Here is a 17214-nt window from a genome sequence, read left to right on the forward strand (position 1 = left end):
ATAGACCCTTTTAGTAGGATATAGTTTCCTTCCTCATCTCTTATTATAGTCTTTGGTTTATAATCTAATTTGTCTGATATAAGGATTGCCAGCCCAGCTTTCTTTTGGTGTCCATTAGCATGGTAAATGTTTTTCCACCCCCTCACTTTCAATCTGGGAATGCCTTGGGGCTAAAATGAGTCTCTTGCAGACAGCATATCGATGGGTCTTGTTTTTATTATCCAATCTGATAGCCTGTGTCTTTTGATTGGGGCCTTTAGCTAATATACATTCAGGGTAACTATTGAAAAATATGAATTTAGTGCCACTGTATTGCCTGAAAGGTGACTGTTACTATGTATTGTCTGTGTTCCTTTCTGGTCTGTGTTACTTTTAGGCTCTCTCTTTGCTTAGAGGACCCCTCTCAATATTTCTTGTAGGGTTGGTTTTGTGTTTGCAAATTCCTTTAGTTTTTGTTTGTCCTGGAAGCTTTCTATCTCTCCTATTTTCAGTGACAACCTAGCTGGATATAGTATTCTTGGCTGCTTATTTTTCTCATTTAGTGCTCTGAAGATATCATGCAGTCCTTTCTGGCCTGCCAGGTCTCCGTGGATAGGTCTGCTGCCAATCCAATGTTTCTACCATTGTTGGCTACAGATCTCTTGTCCCGAGCTTCTTTCAGGATTTTCTCTTTATCTCTGAGACTCGTAAGTTTTGCTATTAGATGTCAGGGTGTTGACCTATTTTTATTGATTTTGAGGGGGTTCTCTGTGTCTCCTTGATTTTGATGCCTGTTTCCTTCCCCAAATTAGGGAAGTTTTCTGCTATAATTTTCTCCAATATACCTTCTGCCCCCCTCTCTGTTTCTTCTTCTTCTGGGGTCCCAATTTTTCTAATATTGTTTCATCTCATGGTATCACTTATTTCTCAAATTCTGCCCTTGTGATCCAGTAGTTGTTTCTCTCTCTTTTTCTCAGCTTCTTTATTTTCCATTATTTGGTCTTCTATATCACTAAATCTCTCTTCTGCCTCATTTATCCTAGCAGTTAGAGCCTCTGTTTTATTGCACCTCATTAATAGCCTTTTTGATTTCGACTTGGTTAGATTTTAGTTCTTTTATTTCTCCAGGAAGGGATTCTCTAGTATCTTCCATGCTTTTTTCAAGCCAGCTAGTGTCTTTATAATCATCATTCTGAACTCTAGTTCTGACATCTTCCTAATGTCGTATTGATTAGTTTCCTGGCAGTCGGTACTGCCTCTTGTTCTTTTATTTTTGAGGTGAGTTTTTCCGTCTTGTCATTTCATCCAGAGGAGAATAGATGAATGAGAGAACAAAATGCTAACAGGGTAACAACAACCCTAGAAATATATACACTAAACAAATCAGAGGAGACCTGAAACCAGGGGGAGGTGGGGAGGAAAAATGGAAAGAAAAAGAAAAAAAGAAGAATATGATCAGGCTGGTTAATAGATCAGAGCCACACACTAGATTTTGGGCGTATTTTGGTCTGTTAGAAGAAACTGCCTTCCAAAATTTTAAAGAAAGAAAAACTTATATATATACAAAAATAAGGGTAAATATGGTTAAGGGATGGACTACGTCTCTAAAAATGAAAATTAAAGAGGATTTCAAAAAAGGAATTGATAAGATAAGAAGTTGTGTGAAAAAAGTATGAAAAATTAAAAAAAGAGAGAATGTGATTAGGTGGGAGACTAGGACAACGTCATAGACTAGATTTAGGGTGTATTTTTGTCTGTTAGAAACTGTATCCCAAATTTTTAAAGAAAGAGTAACTTATATATACATACAAAAAAAATAAGGTTAAATACAATGAAGAGATATGAATGTAAAAATGAAAAATTAGAAAAGATTTTAAAAAAGGAATTGATAAGATGATGGTTGAAAAGGGAAAGAGAAAAATTCAAATAAAAAGATAGAAAAAGAAAAATAAAGAAATTTTTAAAAATTAACTTTCAAAGACTAAACAGTCATGGGAAAAAAACCATGAATTCTATGTGTTGTATTCCCCTAGCACTGGGGTTTTGCCCTTCTCATTGATTGATCTGTAACCTTGCTCTTGGCTTGATGTTCTTGCTGATATTCTGGGGAGGGGCCTGTTGCAGTGATTCTCAAATGTCTTTGCCAGAGGCGGAATTGCCCTGCCCCTGCTGGGTCTGGGCCAATCTCCTCGGGTTTGCTCTCAGGAGCTTTTGTTCCCTGAAAGCTTTCCGTACAGCTTTGGAGGACGAGAATCAAAATGGCGGCCTCCCAATCTCTGGTCCCACAGGAGCCAATAGCTCGAGGCCCCACTCCTCAGTGCACCCTCAGAGAAAAGCAGCCAATCACTCCTGTCTCCCTGGTCTCCAGCTGCACTCTGTGCTCACCTGTCTTGTGACCGAGTGTTTCTATCTGTGGCACATGACCCTGTGTGGAGTCTCTAAACCCAGCAGATTCTTATGGCAGGCTCCCACGCCCTTCCTCCTGAGGGAGGAAAGGGAGTCTCTCTGCATCTGCCACTTTTTGCGTCCCTGCTTGAAGAGCAGTGACCTGACTCTGCCATGATCACAGTTTATGGCAACCCCAAGCTGAGAGCCCCACTCCTCGGCTCCGTCTTTGTAGCTGCTTCCCCGCTCCAATACCTGGGACCTCTGCCACACTCAGGCACCTCCCGTCTTTCTGTGACCCCTAGGTTCCTGAGATCACACTGTCCTAGCAAGGGTTGCACCCCCCACTTAGCCACTGGAGCGATGTCCCTCAGCAGAGCCAACTTCTTAAAGTTCCAATTTTGTGTTCCACTGCTCTATCACTTGCCAGTTGCTGGCTGAGGAGGCTCCTTTTCCCTGCAGTCTGTCTTACCAAATATTGCCTCAGATTCATTTCTCCGTACGTTCTACCTTCCAGAAAGTGGTCGCTTTTCTGTTCAGAGAGTTGCTGCTCTTCTTTTCTTCGATCTCCTGTTGAGTTTGTAGGTGTTCAGAATGGTTTGCTCCCTATCTAGCTGAATTCCTAGAACCAGGTGAAATTTAGGTCTCCTACTTCTCCACCATCTTGTTCCTCCCCTGCTCCACACCAACTTTTATACAAATGATTATAGGAGCATATTTCTTAATAGCCAAAATGTAGAAACAACCGATATGTCTATCAACAGATGAATGGACAAATGAAAGCAGTATATTTATACAATGCAATATTATTCAGTCATAGAAGGAATGAAGTACTGTTACATACCACACCATGGATAAACTCTGAAAACTATGCTAAGTGAAAGAAACCAGACACATAGGCCCTATATCAGATGACTCCATTTGTATGAAATATCCATAGCAAATATCCAAATAGCAAATCTACAGAGAAAGTAAATGGGTAGTTGCTAGGGTCTGGGACTAGGAGAAAATGGGGAGTGACTATAAATGGGAGTTTCTTTCTGAAATAACTAAGATGTTCTAAAATTAAGCAATAGTAATGGTTGTACAACTCTGTGATCATACTAAAACTACTAAATTGTGGATTATAGTTCAATAAGGTTATTATTTTTTAAATGCAAGTTATATTATTCCAAATACATTTTTAAGCTATTCAGTAGCTTCTCCTCATTCTTACAGTAAAGTCCAAAGTTTGGCTATGGTCTACACTATCCAGCCCCTGTAGAATACAATACTATATTGCAGAATCCTGGCTTTTGCTTTTCCTTCTATCTGGAATGTCCTTCTGCTTTGCCCATGGCTTTCTGTATTTTGTTCTTTCTGTGTCTAAAGTAATTGCTTCTCCTTCCATACATTTTATCACATCATATTTTAATTTTTTCTTATATACTTATAATCCCAAATCTTGTTTATTTATGTGTTTATTTGTATTTTTGCTTATTAACGCTCCAGCCTTATCCGGCTACCATAGGATATAGCTTCTTCAGAGAGGACCTTCTTCACTGTATATGTAATTTTGAGAAACGTGTTTGTCCAACAGTTAATGCTAAGTGTATATTTCTAGAACAGATAAATAAATGCTCAAATATAACGAATGACAGATCTGACTCCAAACTTCTCACAGACAGTACATTCTACACAAGGGCCCTCTAATAGACAGACTGTAGAAATGGTCCCTGGGGAACCAGATGGGTGGTTATGTTTTTCCTCTTAATGGCATCAGGGAACCCAGAAGTTCTTGCCTCTTGCCCTTATTTGGTATATCATCCATTGAGCCCTGCATTCAGGTATTCTTCCAGGCTGTAGGAATGTAAAAAGGGTGTGGAGGCTGCCCTTGAGGAGCCCACATTCTAGGGAGGGAAACATACCCAAACAGTTGTGAAATAATGCAATAAATGCTAATAGAGAGCCACAGGGCACTAGGGAAATACAAAGTTGAAGGTGTAAATTCTTAGTTGTAGGAATGTGGCATTAGGGAAAACTTCACTGAAGGGGTTAAGTTTATGACCAGTGATTCTCAAATTGGGGGTGGGGTGGTAGGGGAGCTGGTTTTGCCCTGCAGGGCATATGTGGCAATGTCTAGAGACATTTTTATTGTCACAACTGGAGGCGCCGGGGGGGTTATTGGAATCTAGTAGGTAGAGACTAGGGATGCTGCTAAACATCCTACAATGCACTTGACAGCTCCCACAACAAAGAACTATCCTGTCCAAAATGCCAATAGTGCTGAGGCTGAGAAACTCTATGAGAATAATTATTAATGTTGCTAAAACTGTTAGGTGAGAGGCTGCTAGGTAATTTTAGAAATGATGGATCAGGCTGATAATACTGATCAGTCTTACCAGAATAAAAAGAGAGAGATAACCAGTTGTTCTATGTCCTCTCATGTAGTATATGAAGTATTCTCACCAAAACATCAAATCTGAACCTGACCAAAATTCTAATACAGCACTGGCTATGTGAAATCTGTGAGCCACATATGTAATTTTAAATTTTCTAGAAGCCCTGATAAAAAATAGAGAGAAACAAGTAAAAATTAATTTTAATGACACAGTTGACTCTTGAACAACACAGGTTTGAACTGTGTGGGTCCACTTATACACAGATTTTTACAGTACAGTTCTTGAAATATATTTTCTCTTCCTTATGATTTTCTTAACATTTTCTTTTCTCTAGCTTACTTTATTTAAGAACACAATATATAATACCTACAACTAGAAAATATGTGTTAATCAATGACTTATATTGTTGGTAAGGATTCTGGTCAACATTATGCTCTTAATAGTTAAGTTTTTGAGGAGTCAAAATTATACATGGATTTTTGACTGTGTGGCGGGTCAGCGCACCTAATCCCTGCGTTATTCAAGAATCAACTGCATATTTTATTCAACCCAGTATAAACAAAGTGCTATTATTTCAACGTATAATCAAGATACACATTATTAAGGAGATATTTTACTTTTTTTATACCAAATCTTTGAAACCTGGTGTGTATTTTATACTTACAGAACATCTCATCCAGACTAGCCCCGTTTTAAGTGCTCAAAAAACACATGGCTAATGGCTGCTGTTTTGGATAGAACAGCTCTAGAATTAAACACCAATTTGTAGAACAATTAGATAACAGAGGGATATGTTACACACACCCCAAAGATGTAATCAGAAAAGATCTGGAATGTGGGAAACCTTTTAGGACAATGATCTGGTTTCTCTCACAAATAAAAAAAAAGGGGGGGCTGTGTAATCAATTTAAAATGACTTATGAAATATACCCATCAAATGGATTTGTGGATCTTGATTAGATCCTGATTTGAACAAAATGACTGTAAAAAAAATATATTTGGAAGATTGAAGGCTAGCTATTTTATGATATTAAAGAATTATTAATTTTTAAGTGTGAAACTGGTATTGTGATTATAGTCAAAATCAAACTTCTCTTAAAGACACATACTGAAATATTTACAGATGAAATGAAGCAACATCTGTGACTTGCCTCATAATAATCCACTGGGGAGGGAGAAATGGGTGTGAGCATAGAGGAAACAAGATTGGCCATGAGTTAGTAATTCTTGAAAGTAGGTGATGAGTGCATGGGTGTTTATTATATTGTTCTCTTTACTTATGTAAATATTTTAAAAATTAAGATTCAATAAATATCTTAATAAAGATTTTTTAAATGTGCTTGATTTTAACAAATATTACATACAGATATGTTTTGTTGTTCTGGTCCATGGCATGGGTACTTGATGGTGGCTTTCCAGAGGGGATCTCTGTCTTCTCTTCTCCCTTATTCCCCTACAGAAGCCACTTATAGGTGATATTTTCAAAGGGAGGTGAAAAGAATTGATGGTTGTATTAATTATTTTCATTTAGGAATTGTAACCTTTTCAAAAATAAGGCATTCTGAAGGTTCTGCATATTCTATCATTGAGATAAGAGCAGCAATTGAAAGTTGACATAAATGTTTATGTCAGAAACAAAAATAAAAGAGAGAAACCCAAAGAGAATGTTTATACTGCTAACCTTCTGAGACAGCATGCCCCTATTGCACATAGACAGTGGGGTTTTTTTCCCCTAAAAAAAATTACCCATAGGATATGATTTTAGGTGGTATAAAAGTTAGAGCTTTAATATTATATTCATTTTGTGTGTAATAAAAACTAGCATATCAAACTCACAATTATGTGAATGATATCAATTGGGGCAGCTAGAAAGAAGTATAAGATAATAGATAAGTTTAAACAAAAGTATTAAATAAAAATAGTAGGTGGGACACAGGTATGCCATAAACTCTGAAGGTGATTCACAAATGGTTGAATTTTGGGAAATGTTAGATATATTCTTCTTCTGGTAACCTGGATCTTAGGGGAAGAAAAATATTGAAAAGCACATGGAGGAACAATCATACAAAACAACTCAGGCTGAGACACCATTTTAATCAAGAGTGATTTTCATTACAAGAGTGACATATTCCTGGATTAATCTCTTTGTCTTGTGCCAAGATATATTTTCCCATATCTTGTGCCTCCCAGAGCACAAAACTGGTGGGAACTATGAGAGAAAGTATGGTGGCTTTGTTTTAGGGACAACATGTGCTGGGTAAAAAAGTTCTGAATAGGAATGGAGAGACCTGTGCTTACATATGCTGTATCACAGCCATTAAGTCAACCAGTGCCTCAGTTGTTGGCCCTGTGTGACTTGGTCCCTGCTCCTCTCCAACCTCACCCTGTAAGCTCAGTTTCATGGCCAGGTTTCTGTACTCCAATATGCAAGACTTGTCCTATCTGAGAGTCTTTGCAGTCACTCTTTCTTCTGTCTGCCTTCCCAAAGATGTTTGCTTAACTAGTTTCTTATCACTGAGCCTCAGTTCCAATATCATTGCCTCCTCTCAGGGTCTTTCTCTCAAAAGAACCACTTCTTTATCAAAGAACCACTTCTTTATCACATTATCTCATTTTTGTCTTCTTCATAGAAACTAACAGTCCCTGAAATCATGCTTTTTGTTTACTTGCTCCATGAAAGAGGAGACTTGTCTGCTTTGTTCCCAGTATTTCTCCATCATGTTGAATGGTATCTGGCATGTGGAAGGAGCTTGGCAAATATTTGTTGAATGAATACATGAATTAGATAAGCTGGGGTTTGGACTAGATCATCTCTGTGGGTCTCCTTCCAGCTACGAAGTACTATGATTTTCAAAATCCATCACCGAAAGCATTCATCTTTCCAACAGAGACGTTTTCTCCACAAATCAGCCAAGATAGGATTTCTCAGGGCTTAACTGAAATGGTGGGTAAGCAAGCTGAGTGAAACAGATGCCTCTGGGTGCCGGCACATCTTTCTCTGAGTTTAGCAACAGAGCAAAGAGCAATCATCATAATCAGTAAAGAGGTGGATGAGAGAGTAACTAGGTCCCCTGCCAAATTGCCTTTGTGGATGTCAGAACCAGCTTCTCTGAAAACAGCCCTTTATTTAAAACACTACTCCAAGTGGAGCGAGCCCCCAACCCCACTCCCTTCCCTCTTACTTGGGCCCTCCAACTTGTCACATATGTATTCAATTGCTTTCTTAACATCAGTTTGGGTAACCCTCATATGAGGGAGATGTGAGAGTCAGCCATTAGGTCTGTGAAGGCCTGATGAAAGCAACTTTAACACATAACCATTTGCTTTGGCAGGAGCTCAGGCCAAGAGCAAAAGTCCTCTTGATGTGTCAAATTATAGATAAACACAAGTTTCAAGAACATTTGTGATATAACTGCAAATAAATGCTGGTAACTGGCAGGGTACTCCGTTTACAAATAGTTCCTGTCAACCAAACAGTAAGAGGATAAACTTGAACACAACTGACTTCCCAAACATTTGAAAGCACTTTAATAGCAAGGCTCTGAGGCTGCAAGTATAAAACAGAATAATAAGGCTTAAAATGCCATCGAGCCATCAACAAAGAAGTACAGGACTGTGCCTTGGGTTCTGGGGTTTATCATGATGACTCAGTGTCTGATTCCTTGGTCCCCTCCCATTTTTCGAAGACCCTCTGAGATGTCCACGCCCCTGCTTTTGGTTTGAGTTGTCTTGTCTTCTTCATGTCCCCCGTCTGAGAAGCATGACCCCTGGAAACTGGAACAATTGAGACTTAAGAAGAGATGGTGCATTGGGCGCCTGGGTGGCTCAGTTGGTTAAGCAACTGCCTTCGGCTCAGGTCATGATCCTGGAGTCCCGGGATCGAGTCCCACATCGGGCTCCCTGCTCAGCAGGGAGTCTGCTTCTCCCTCTGACCCTCTTCCCTCTCATGCTCTCTATCTCTCATTCTCTCTCTCAAATAAATAAATAAAATCTTTTAAAAAAGAAAAAGAAGAAGAAGAGATGGTGCATTTCTTCCCTAGGTAGGGAGTTTCAGGCCCGGATAAAATAGTTTTATCGGGTAAGTTGTTTCTAATGGGGCAAAGTCAAAAGAGACAATTGCCATGTCATTGAAGCTATTTGGTGATAGTGGTAGTGGTAGGAAGAGATATGGGGATATACTTCCTTCTGCTCATTGGCCACTATGAGCTTTCATCCATCCATGCATCTATCCATGAGTTGAGAGATAGGTATTAAGTTCTTCTGATATGCCAAACACTGTACTAGACACCAGAGTGCATTGGCAAGAAAAACATGGGTGCTGGAATCTGATCTCTATGATACAGTAAAGCTCTGAAAAGGGGGAAAGCCACAAGTGTAGGTTCAGGTCTGCATTAACACTAAATCTGTTGTCTTAGTGCTATATCAGGAGTTTCAAATTCAATGCTTGATCAGGTAGCAAGTGAATGAAGCAGTCAGGGTGGTGACCATGTCCACTCTGGAAATTTCATGCCCCATGCACAGCAGGTGGTGAGACCCACCTCTGGCTAAGTGTTGTGCTTGAAGATGGCACAGGTTTCCATATTTTCAAGACAAGAAGGAAATCTTGACGTTTAAAATATAAAATTCCCTCATTTTAAATATTCATGATTTAGTTTTTAAAAACACTGGTCAGGACAAAATTAAAATCCAGGGCATAATGTTCTCAGTTTGTTCATCAGTAAGAGAAAAGTCCTATATCTGCGGAGTCTGATGGTCCATGTGGTGATAGGGTGCAGTTGGGGCAGCCTGCTCCATGTTTTCTAGTTGTATGATCTGGTCAAGTTGTTTAGCCTTTCTGTTCCTCAGTGTCATTTTTAAAATGGGGACTACAACAATATCTACTCACAGGATTGGTATGAAGAGGAAATGAATTAATATAAGTAAAATGATTAGAACAAGGCCAGATATGATGATGATGATAGATAGATAAATATCTCTATCATATTACATTGTTTGATTCTATATATAAAATCAAGCTATTATTAATTTCCGGTTCCTCTCCCTTCTCCATTCTTTTCTCTCCTCACTTACCTCTATTTTTCCCATTCAGAAACAAAAACCAAAATTTGCCCATGACCCTTCTCTATTTTCACCCAGAATAGTTTGTCTTCTTTCTCCTCTGAGGTCTTAGCTCCTACTGATGTCATATCCCAAGTATGTTTACCAAGGTGTTTTCCAAACAATGATAGTTTCCTCCCTAAGAAGGATTAAGATGTCAAATGTCAGGATAATATTTTTTCAACTTGTTATATTTGTATATATACACAAAGTATTCCATATTTTAAAAATAAATATTAAAAACACTGGTTAGGTCTTCAGGGTGTTTTCAGCCTCTAAAATTCTGTGATTCCAGGGAAATAAAGTTTCCTGGCAGCTTGAGATGCCTCAGTACATGTCTCCTCATGATGGATCAGGAAAGGCTGGAGCACCCAGCCTGGCTAGGACTCCTCCAGGCACATACCCAGGAGCTCAGATAAAAGGATGGCAGTCCCATTTTTAAGCCACCAGTTGCTATCCTTGGCATTTGTTAGGATGAAAAATTGAGATATTCTGTTGTAGGTTTGGGAAATAGATATTAGCAAAATTAAAGGAACAGGAAAGGCATGTTCTGCAATCTGTTTCACACAGGTGTGTCATGGAAAGAGCACAGCAGAGTTGGCATTGAGTTCTAGCTCTGACACTAACTAGCTTTGTGAACTTGGGCAAATAAAATTAATCTGTATGAGCTTAGATTCTTCACTGGTAAGATAGGAATGATAATGTCTGCCTCAAGAGGCTATGCAGGTTTGATAACACTTGTAGCAGGGGTTGGTCCTCCTTTGTGAAACATGTTCTTTTCCTGGGGATCTGTAACACCATCCCTTCTTGCATTTCATTGCTACCTTTCTGGCTCCTTCTTCTCAGTCTCCTTTTCTTTCCTCTAGGCTAGCTTGCGTTGAACTAAGCTCTTCAACTTTTGGATCTAAAAGCAATTGTCTTCTCCCTTGACACTTTTCTCCTGATGATTTCATGCATATTATATTTATTTTCATTCCATTAGAAAGGATAAGAAGATGGTTTCCCATTACTTCATGGAACAGAACAAGAGGAAGGGAATATATAGTAGCATATTGGCACCCAAGTGGTTTTCAGGTTTGGATTTTTTCCAGAAGACATTGCCCTAAGTAGGTTAGAGCCTGTCAGAGGAGCAGTTGGGGTAGGCTGGAATGGGGACATGCTCAGTTGTCCAACAATGCTAAAACCCTGTATTCATGACAGCAGGATCCTGAGAGCATGGAATATTCATGAGACACTAGCAGTGAGTTCCAAAAATCATTTGGGGGAACTCTGAAGCCCTGCTGCCATGCAGGGGATGGTGGGGAGCACTGAGGTGCAAATGTAGCTATACATGGGAACATGGCCACATTTGTGTCCCCAGGCTGGTGAGACCATCTAAAACACCTGTTATAGATGTAGAATGCCTAACCAACCATGGGTTCCTAATACATTTTAAATCATCTCTTTCCCATTTATTTGGATGCAAGAGGCCATAGGTCCTATTAAGAACTAGTCATTTTTGTTCTAATGACTGAATTTTATTAAGGATTTCATGGAACTTTATAGTTGGAAGAGACCTTAAAACGTCAGGTGATCCACTTCTTCCAGTGGGATTAAAAAAGCTTGCAGATTCTTTCAGTATAAAATAAACAATTTAAGGGTAAAAGAAAACTAGGAATATCTGAAGGACTCAAAAGGAGTTGATGTCTTTAGATACCTGATTTGGGGTAATTATAAAACTTGGGGTAATACATTTTTGGCACAAGCTTCCTGACAGTGAAGGCAAAATGGAATCATGTTGGATTATTTAGTTTTGGTTTTCTGAAGGTGGAAAGCACACACATTTTTCTGTAAAGACAAACTTTTTCCTGGAACCAAACTTAGGCATTTATCACATGAGTCACTGTGGGACAGAATGGACAATGTCTCCCTCCATGGCTTCTTATATAATGTGCAGTTTATCATCTGGATGTTCTCATTGTGACCATTTATGAAAATAAAAATTCAAATAACTAGGAATCCCCTTTCTGATGCGCTGAGAGAGTCTGAAATAAATCCAAAACCGGAATCACTTATGCTGTTCTCCTCACCACTATGAAGAAAACCTATGGAGAAAAACTTTGGAAGCAGCTCTCTTTAGATATAATCTAAAGGCAGTCATCATTTTCATCATCATTGTAACTACATTTTATCAAGCACAAGTACATTTTATAAATATAAGCACGCTAACTAAAGCTTGGTAAGATCAAATAACTCTTCTAAGCTCACACAGCTCATCCTGGTTTCTAGCTACATTTGATTGGTAGTATTTCCTTGAAACATTGTGTTGAGGAGGATTCTGAGGTCACATTATATAACAATGGGAAAGAGCTCCATGATCAATTCATGATGTTTGTGTGTGAGAGGGCAATGAGACTTGCTGGCCATGCATCTGCCATCATTGTGTGATTACATTTTCCTGCTAGCAAAGCAAATTTCATATGACGGTAATTAGTAGATAAATGTGTTGCCTATAATTCCTCTACATTTGTTGGTGGAAATATCCCAAGATGTATGTTACTTGACTACTTTTTATTACATATCACTTGGAACTTCAGGATGCCCAGAAGCTGATATAAATTCATAAGAACCAAACCAAATGAAAATCCCAACCTCATCACCCCCACACAAAAAAACACCCAAACCCGCAATGAAAATTAGAATTATTAATATGAATTAAATATCTACATAATCCACTTTACGAATTTATTAACTGTTTTTTAATCTTATCCTGTAGCTAGTGTATAGTATTTACTTATTTAAATAAGTGATAGAATCCATTAAGAGTTGCAAATTTTATAGGTTCTCTGTGTGACACTTTGAATGATTTAGCAATTTCAAGCTATATGCAGCAGTTGAAATGTAGTGAGTCTATACCCTGAAGAGCTGTGGTTCCTCAAAACAAAACCTTTATTCCAAGGTTGCATGAGGCAACTGATCATCCCAAGTGGGCCACTGCTGCTTTTGCCTACCAGCCTCTCTGTATCTGGTAACAGGACCATCTTTTCCTCATCCTCAGAGCACGAAGTTCTGGTAGAACTGACTCCACCTCCTGGCCTAGGCATGTACCCACCTTGGCATCATGTTCCCCCAAACCAATGAATGATGCAAGGATGTACCTGTTACCAAGTCAGACCACTTAAGCCTTCCCTACCACGTTGACTGGAGCTATAAGATAAATGTCCTCACTGTCCTTGGTGTGTTAGGCTGATAGAATAAACACCCAATAGCTGAAGTTGGACATAATCCCTGAAAATGAATCTAGCCCCAAAGAAAGTATCAGTGAGTGGAAAAAGAGGGATTCAAGTCTTTGAATATATATGCAGAGTTGTGTATCCATAACCACAATCAATTTTAGAACATTTTTATAACCTAGGAAAGAAAGCGCATTTCTCTTAGCCATCATCCTCAAATGCTCCAAGCACTCCCTCCAGTCTAGGCAACCACTAAGGTACTTCTTCTCTCCAGATTTGCCTATTCTGGACATTGCTTATAAATGGAATGATACAATATGTGGTCCTTAGTTCCCTTTTCATTAACTTTCATAGCTCCCTTTACTTCTTCTTGCAGCCCTTATTAAAATTAAAAATTTAAAATATGTGTAATCATTTGTTTAATGTTTATCTCTTCCATTAGACAATACATTTCCATCAGAGCACAGTCTCCATGTATTTAATTGACTATTGTACTCACAATACCAGTGCCTACCCCAATACCTGTATACCACAGAATAGACAATAATACTTACTCAATGAATAAATGGATGAATGGATAATAAATGGATGGCTAAATTAATAAATTAGATAACCACCCTGCTGTCACCACCAAGATTGATCCAGAAATACCCGTCTACTTAGTACAGTGAAAGAGGCTGATCTGGTTAACTTACTTCAAAACCAGTTCCCCATGTTGGGCAGAAAGAGAAATAAATATTTAACGAGAGAGTGTGGTCACACAGGCAGATGTGTAATATTTGTAAATGAGAAGTGAATTGTTTGTATATAGGGGTAGAGAAGCGAGAGACTCTGTAAGACGGAGCTAAATTAAAGTAAATTATTTATTGCACTAAGCCACAAAGTGGCCACTGCCAACTGGTCACAACTGCAGTTTCTTCTTTTTCTTAAAGGCCTCAGTCTCTGTAAGATACACTCTGAGTAATAGGAAAGAAGGCATTCTATATCTCAGAATTTGCTCATGGCATCCTCGACTGTTTAAGGCCTTATTCCATGAGTATTTAGGTCTGGTTGTTTTCTTCCTGTGCCTGTAACCATACAGGGAAAGAATGGGATGGGAGAGAAGTCAGATGCCTGCTTTGTTCCTTAGACAAGAAGATCGTAGAGTGGGAAACATACTCCCCACTTAGATGACTTCTACACTGAGGCTTGGCAAAGTGGTTGCTGAAAACACTGAACAAAATAAACTACAGAGTAGAGAAGGAATGCAGAAAAAGTCATGAAAAACAAATTGGTGATTCATAGAGATTGCACTCTAATGGATACAAGATATTCCCGGCTTTGATTTGGACTTTTCCAAGAAATCAGTTGCAGTAGAGTCTCCCTTGGTGGTTGGACATGAGAGGGGACTTTCTAGAAATAATGAGTTTTTGTTTAGGGTATTTATTTTATTTTTAGTAAAGCAAATACTGTTTTTATTCCCTTGCTTCTCCACAAGAAATAAAATCTCTAAGTAATCCCAGCTCCTATATGCAGGCAGCATAAAGAATATACACAAAGAGATCATTTCAGAGATGGGCTCATTTTTTTTTTGTAATTCATGAGCACTTCAACAAGTATATAAAGAGTTATAAATGGCAAATGTGGCAGGTGTGTATGTGTGTGTGTGTATTAGCGTATATGCACACACACATGTATTTCCTCTCTTGTGCTCAAGCAAGTCCTTGATTAGAAATGTGAGATTGATTTCTTAAATGAAGATCTCTATTATGATTATCCACAAGGTCATAATTGATTTTTTTAAAAAAAGATTCAAGATTCAAATAAAGAAGTGACCAAGATAAATTTGACCAGTGAGGTATTTAATAATATATTTTTTGGAGTGTGTACTCCAGAAGTACTGTACAAAAGTAAAATGCCCAGCAACATTGCCCAGTGAAGGGATATACACATGCCTACCTGGTATAATAAATAGGAGGACCCCTAGTGTTTTGCTTCCTTGGCCTTGCCCCCAACCACATATCTCTCAGTTGTCTATAGCTCTTGCTGTTAAATTCACCATTCATTCCTCAGTTCTTTCAGATAATTCAGAACCTTCTAAATTCTTCTGATGGTAAAAATTACCTGGGATGTTTGTTAAAATCAGATTCTAGATCCCACCCACAGAAACAGATTTTCAGACAAATCTCTCATTTTAATAAATATCCTAGGTGATTCTTATGATCAGAGGACTTTAGAAAAAATGGGGTTAATAGTTTTTGAGTTTCATTTTATGATAACAAAGTGCTTTCATGAAACCCTTTCAAGAGATTGTCATAATGAGTTGGTGACAAAAATATTATTCCCATTTTACATAAAAGGTAACTGAGCCTCTAAAAGGTAAAGTACCCTGATTAAGGTCATTGGAGCTATATCCTGACTGCAGGCCATGTGGCTTCTAGTCCTGGCCCTCCCCACCAAGCCCCACTGCCTTCCAGGAGCTTATGGTAATGGTGATGACATTGGTATCGAGCAAGTCTTGTTTGAGCAAAGAGAGGAGAGAAGGGAATTATTGATAGAGGCTCTGAGAACACCAGGCCTTGAAGAAAGAGAAATCCTTTAACAGTTGAGGATGAGAGAAGAGAGTAGATAAACAGTCATGGAAATGTGAAGTCTATTGTATTGTTGATTAATGAGAAGCTGTTGAAAATTGTGGGAGTTTTGTAAAGTCTCCTCTACAGAACACTGATTCTTTAAGATACTCCATGAAAAGGGGGTTCTTGACTCAAATAAATTTGGAAAACATATTGAACTTTACCAGTGAATAGATTCCTAAAGTACATAAGCATATTAAAGGCTCTGAGAAGTCCAGCAGGAAAAAAAAAATTAAAACATTAAACCTGCAATATCACAAACTTATTTGACCATGGAACTCTTCCCCCATTTTCCCATAAATTATACCTAAACATCTGAGTAAGCCCAGTATGGGAAATACTGGCCTGGGGCATAAATTTAGAGTTGGGAATATATCGATGGGGGTAACTGTAGTATCAAATACCCCCGGAGATTTTTTTGTTCGTTTGTTTTTTTCTATTTTGCCTTTGCTCATTCTGGAGAGAAAGACAGACAGACTACCACCCATAAAATAAGCAACAGAGTATTCATTACTCTGAAGTTTGTTGTTCTTATTACTAACACAAAGCAAGTGTATGGCAAGAGAACCAAGCAGGAGCTGAGCTAAGCCCTGGGATGTAAAAATCTGGTCTCTCTGGAGCCCCTGACTCTTTCCAGGCATCTGGACTGGAAGCCCAGTTTGTCTTCCTTTCTGCCCTCGCCAATTTGCCTCTCTGGGAATGAGAGAGTCTAAAGATATCTCCTCATGGACATGCTTCCTGCTCTTTATGTTTAACTGTGTTGATTTAGAGGGATTCTACATTCCAGAGGCCTCTTTGGCCCCAAGACTGCCCTAAGCAAGATCCGGATGGCCTCTGGTTAGAGAGCATAGCAGCAGAAGAATAACTAGGCAGGCTTGCCAACTGCATCAATTCCCAATATGAACATCACTCTGGCAAGAAAGGAAATGCTATGGGCTTGTGGTTATGAGTCCCATATGTCAGAGCCTGATGGCACCGAGAGATGTCTCCATAGGTTAAGTGGGTAGTCAGGTGAAGATGGGCATGGTGTGCAATAGTTCAGATGATTGCATGGGGCTCACATTAAGGGTGGAGGATTAGGGAGGAATGATCTTCTTTCTTCATTCTTATTTATTTTTTTTAATTTGTTATGTTGTTATGTTAATAACATTATGTTATATATGTTATGTTATGTTAATCACCATACATTACATCATTAGTTTTTGATGTAGTGTTCCATGATTCATTGTTTGCGTATAACACCCAGTGCTCCATTCAATACGTGCTCTCTTTAATACCCATCACCAGGCTAACCCATCGGCCCACCCACCTCCCCCCAGAACTCTCAGTTTGATTCTCAGAGTCCATAGTTTCATAGTCCAGTCGTCTACCCCTCTGATGTGCCCCCCTTCATTTTTCCCTTCCTGCTATTTTCTTTTTGTTTTTTTATTTTAACATATAATGTATTATTTGTTTCAGAGGTACAGGTCTCTGATTCAACAGTCTTACACAATTCACAGTGCTCACCATAGCACATACCCTCTCCAATGTCTATCACACAGCCACCCC

This window comes from Callorhinus ursinus, unplaced genomic scaffold (genome assembly GCF_003265705.2).
Source record: "Callorhinus ursinus isolate GAN/ISIS: 27379988/994484 unplaced genomic scaffold, GSC_fseal_2.0 scaffold3, whole genome shotgun sequence".
NCBI lineage: Eukaryota > Metazoa > Chordata > Mammalia > Carnivora > Otariidae > Callorhinus > Callorhinus ursinus.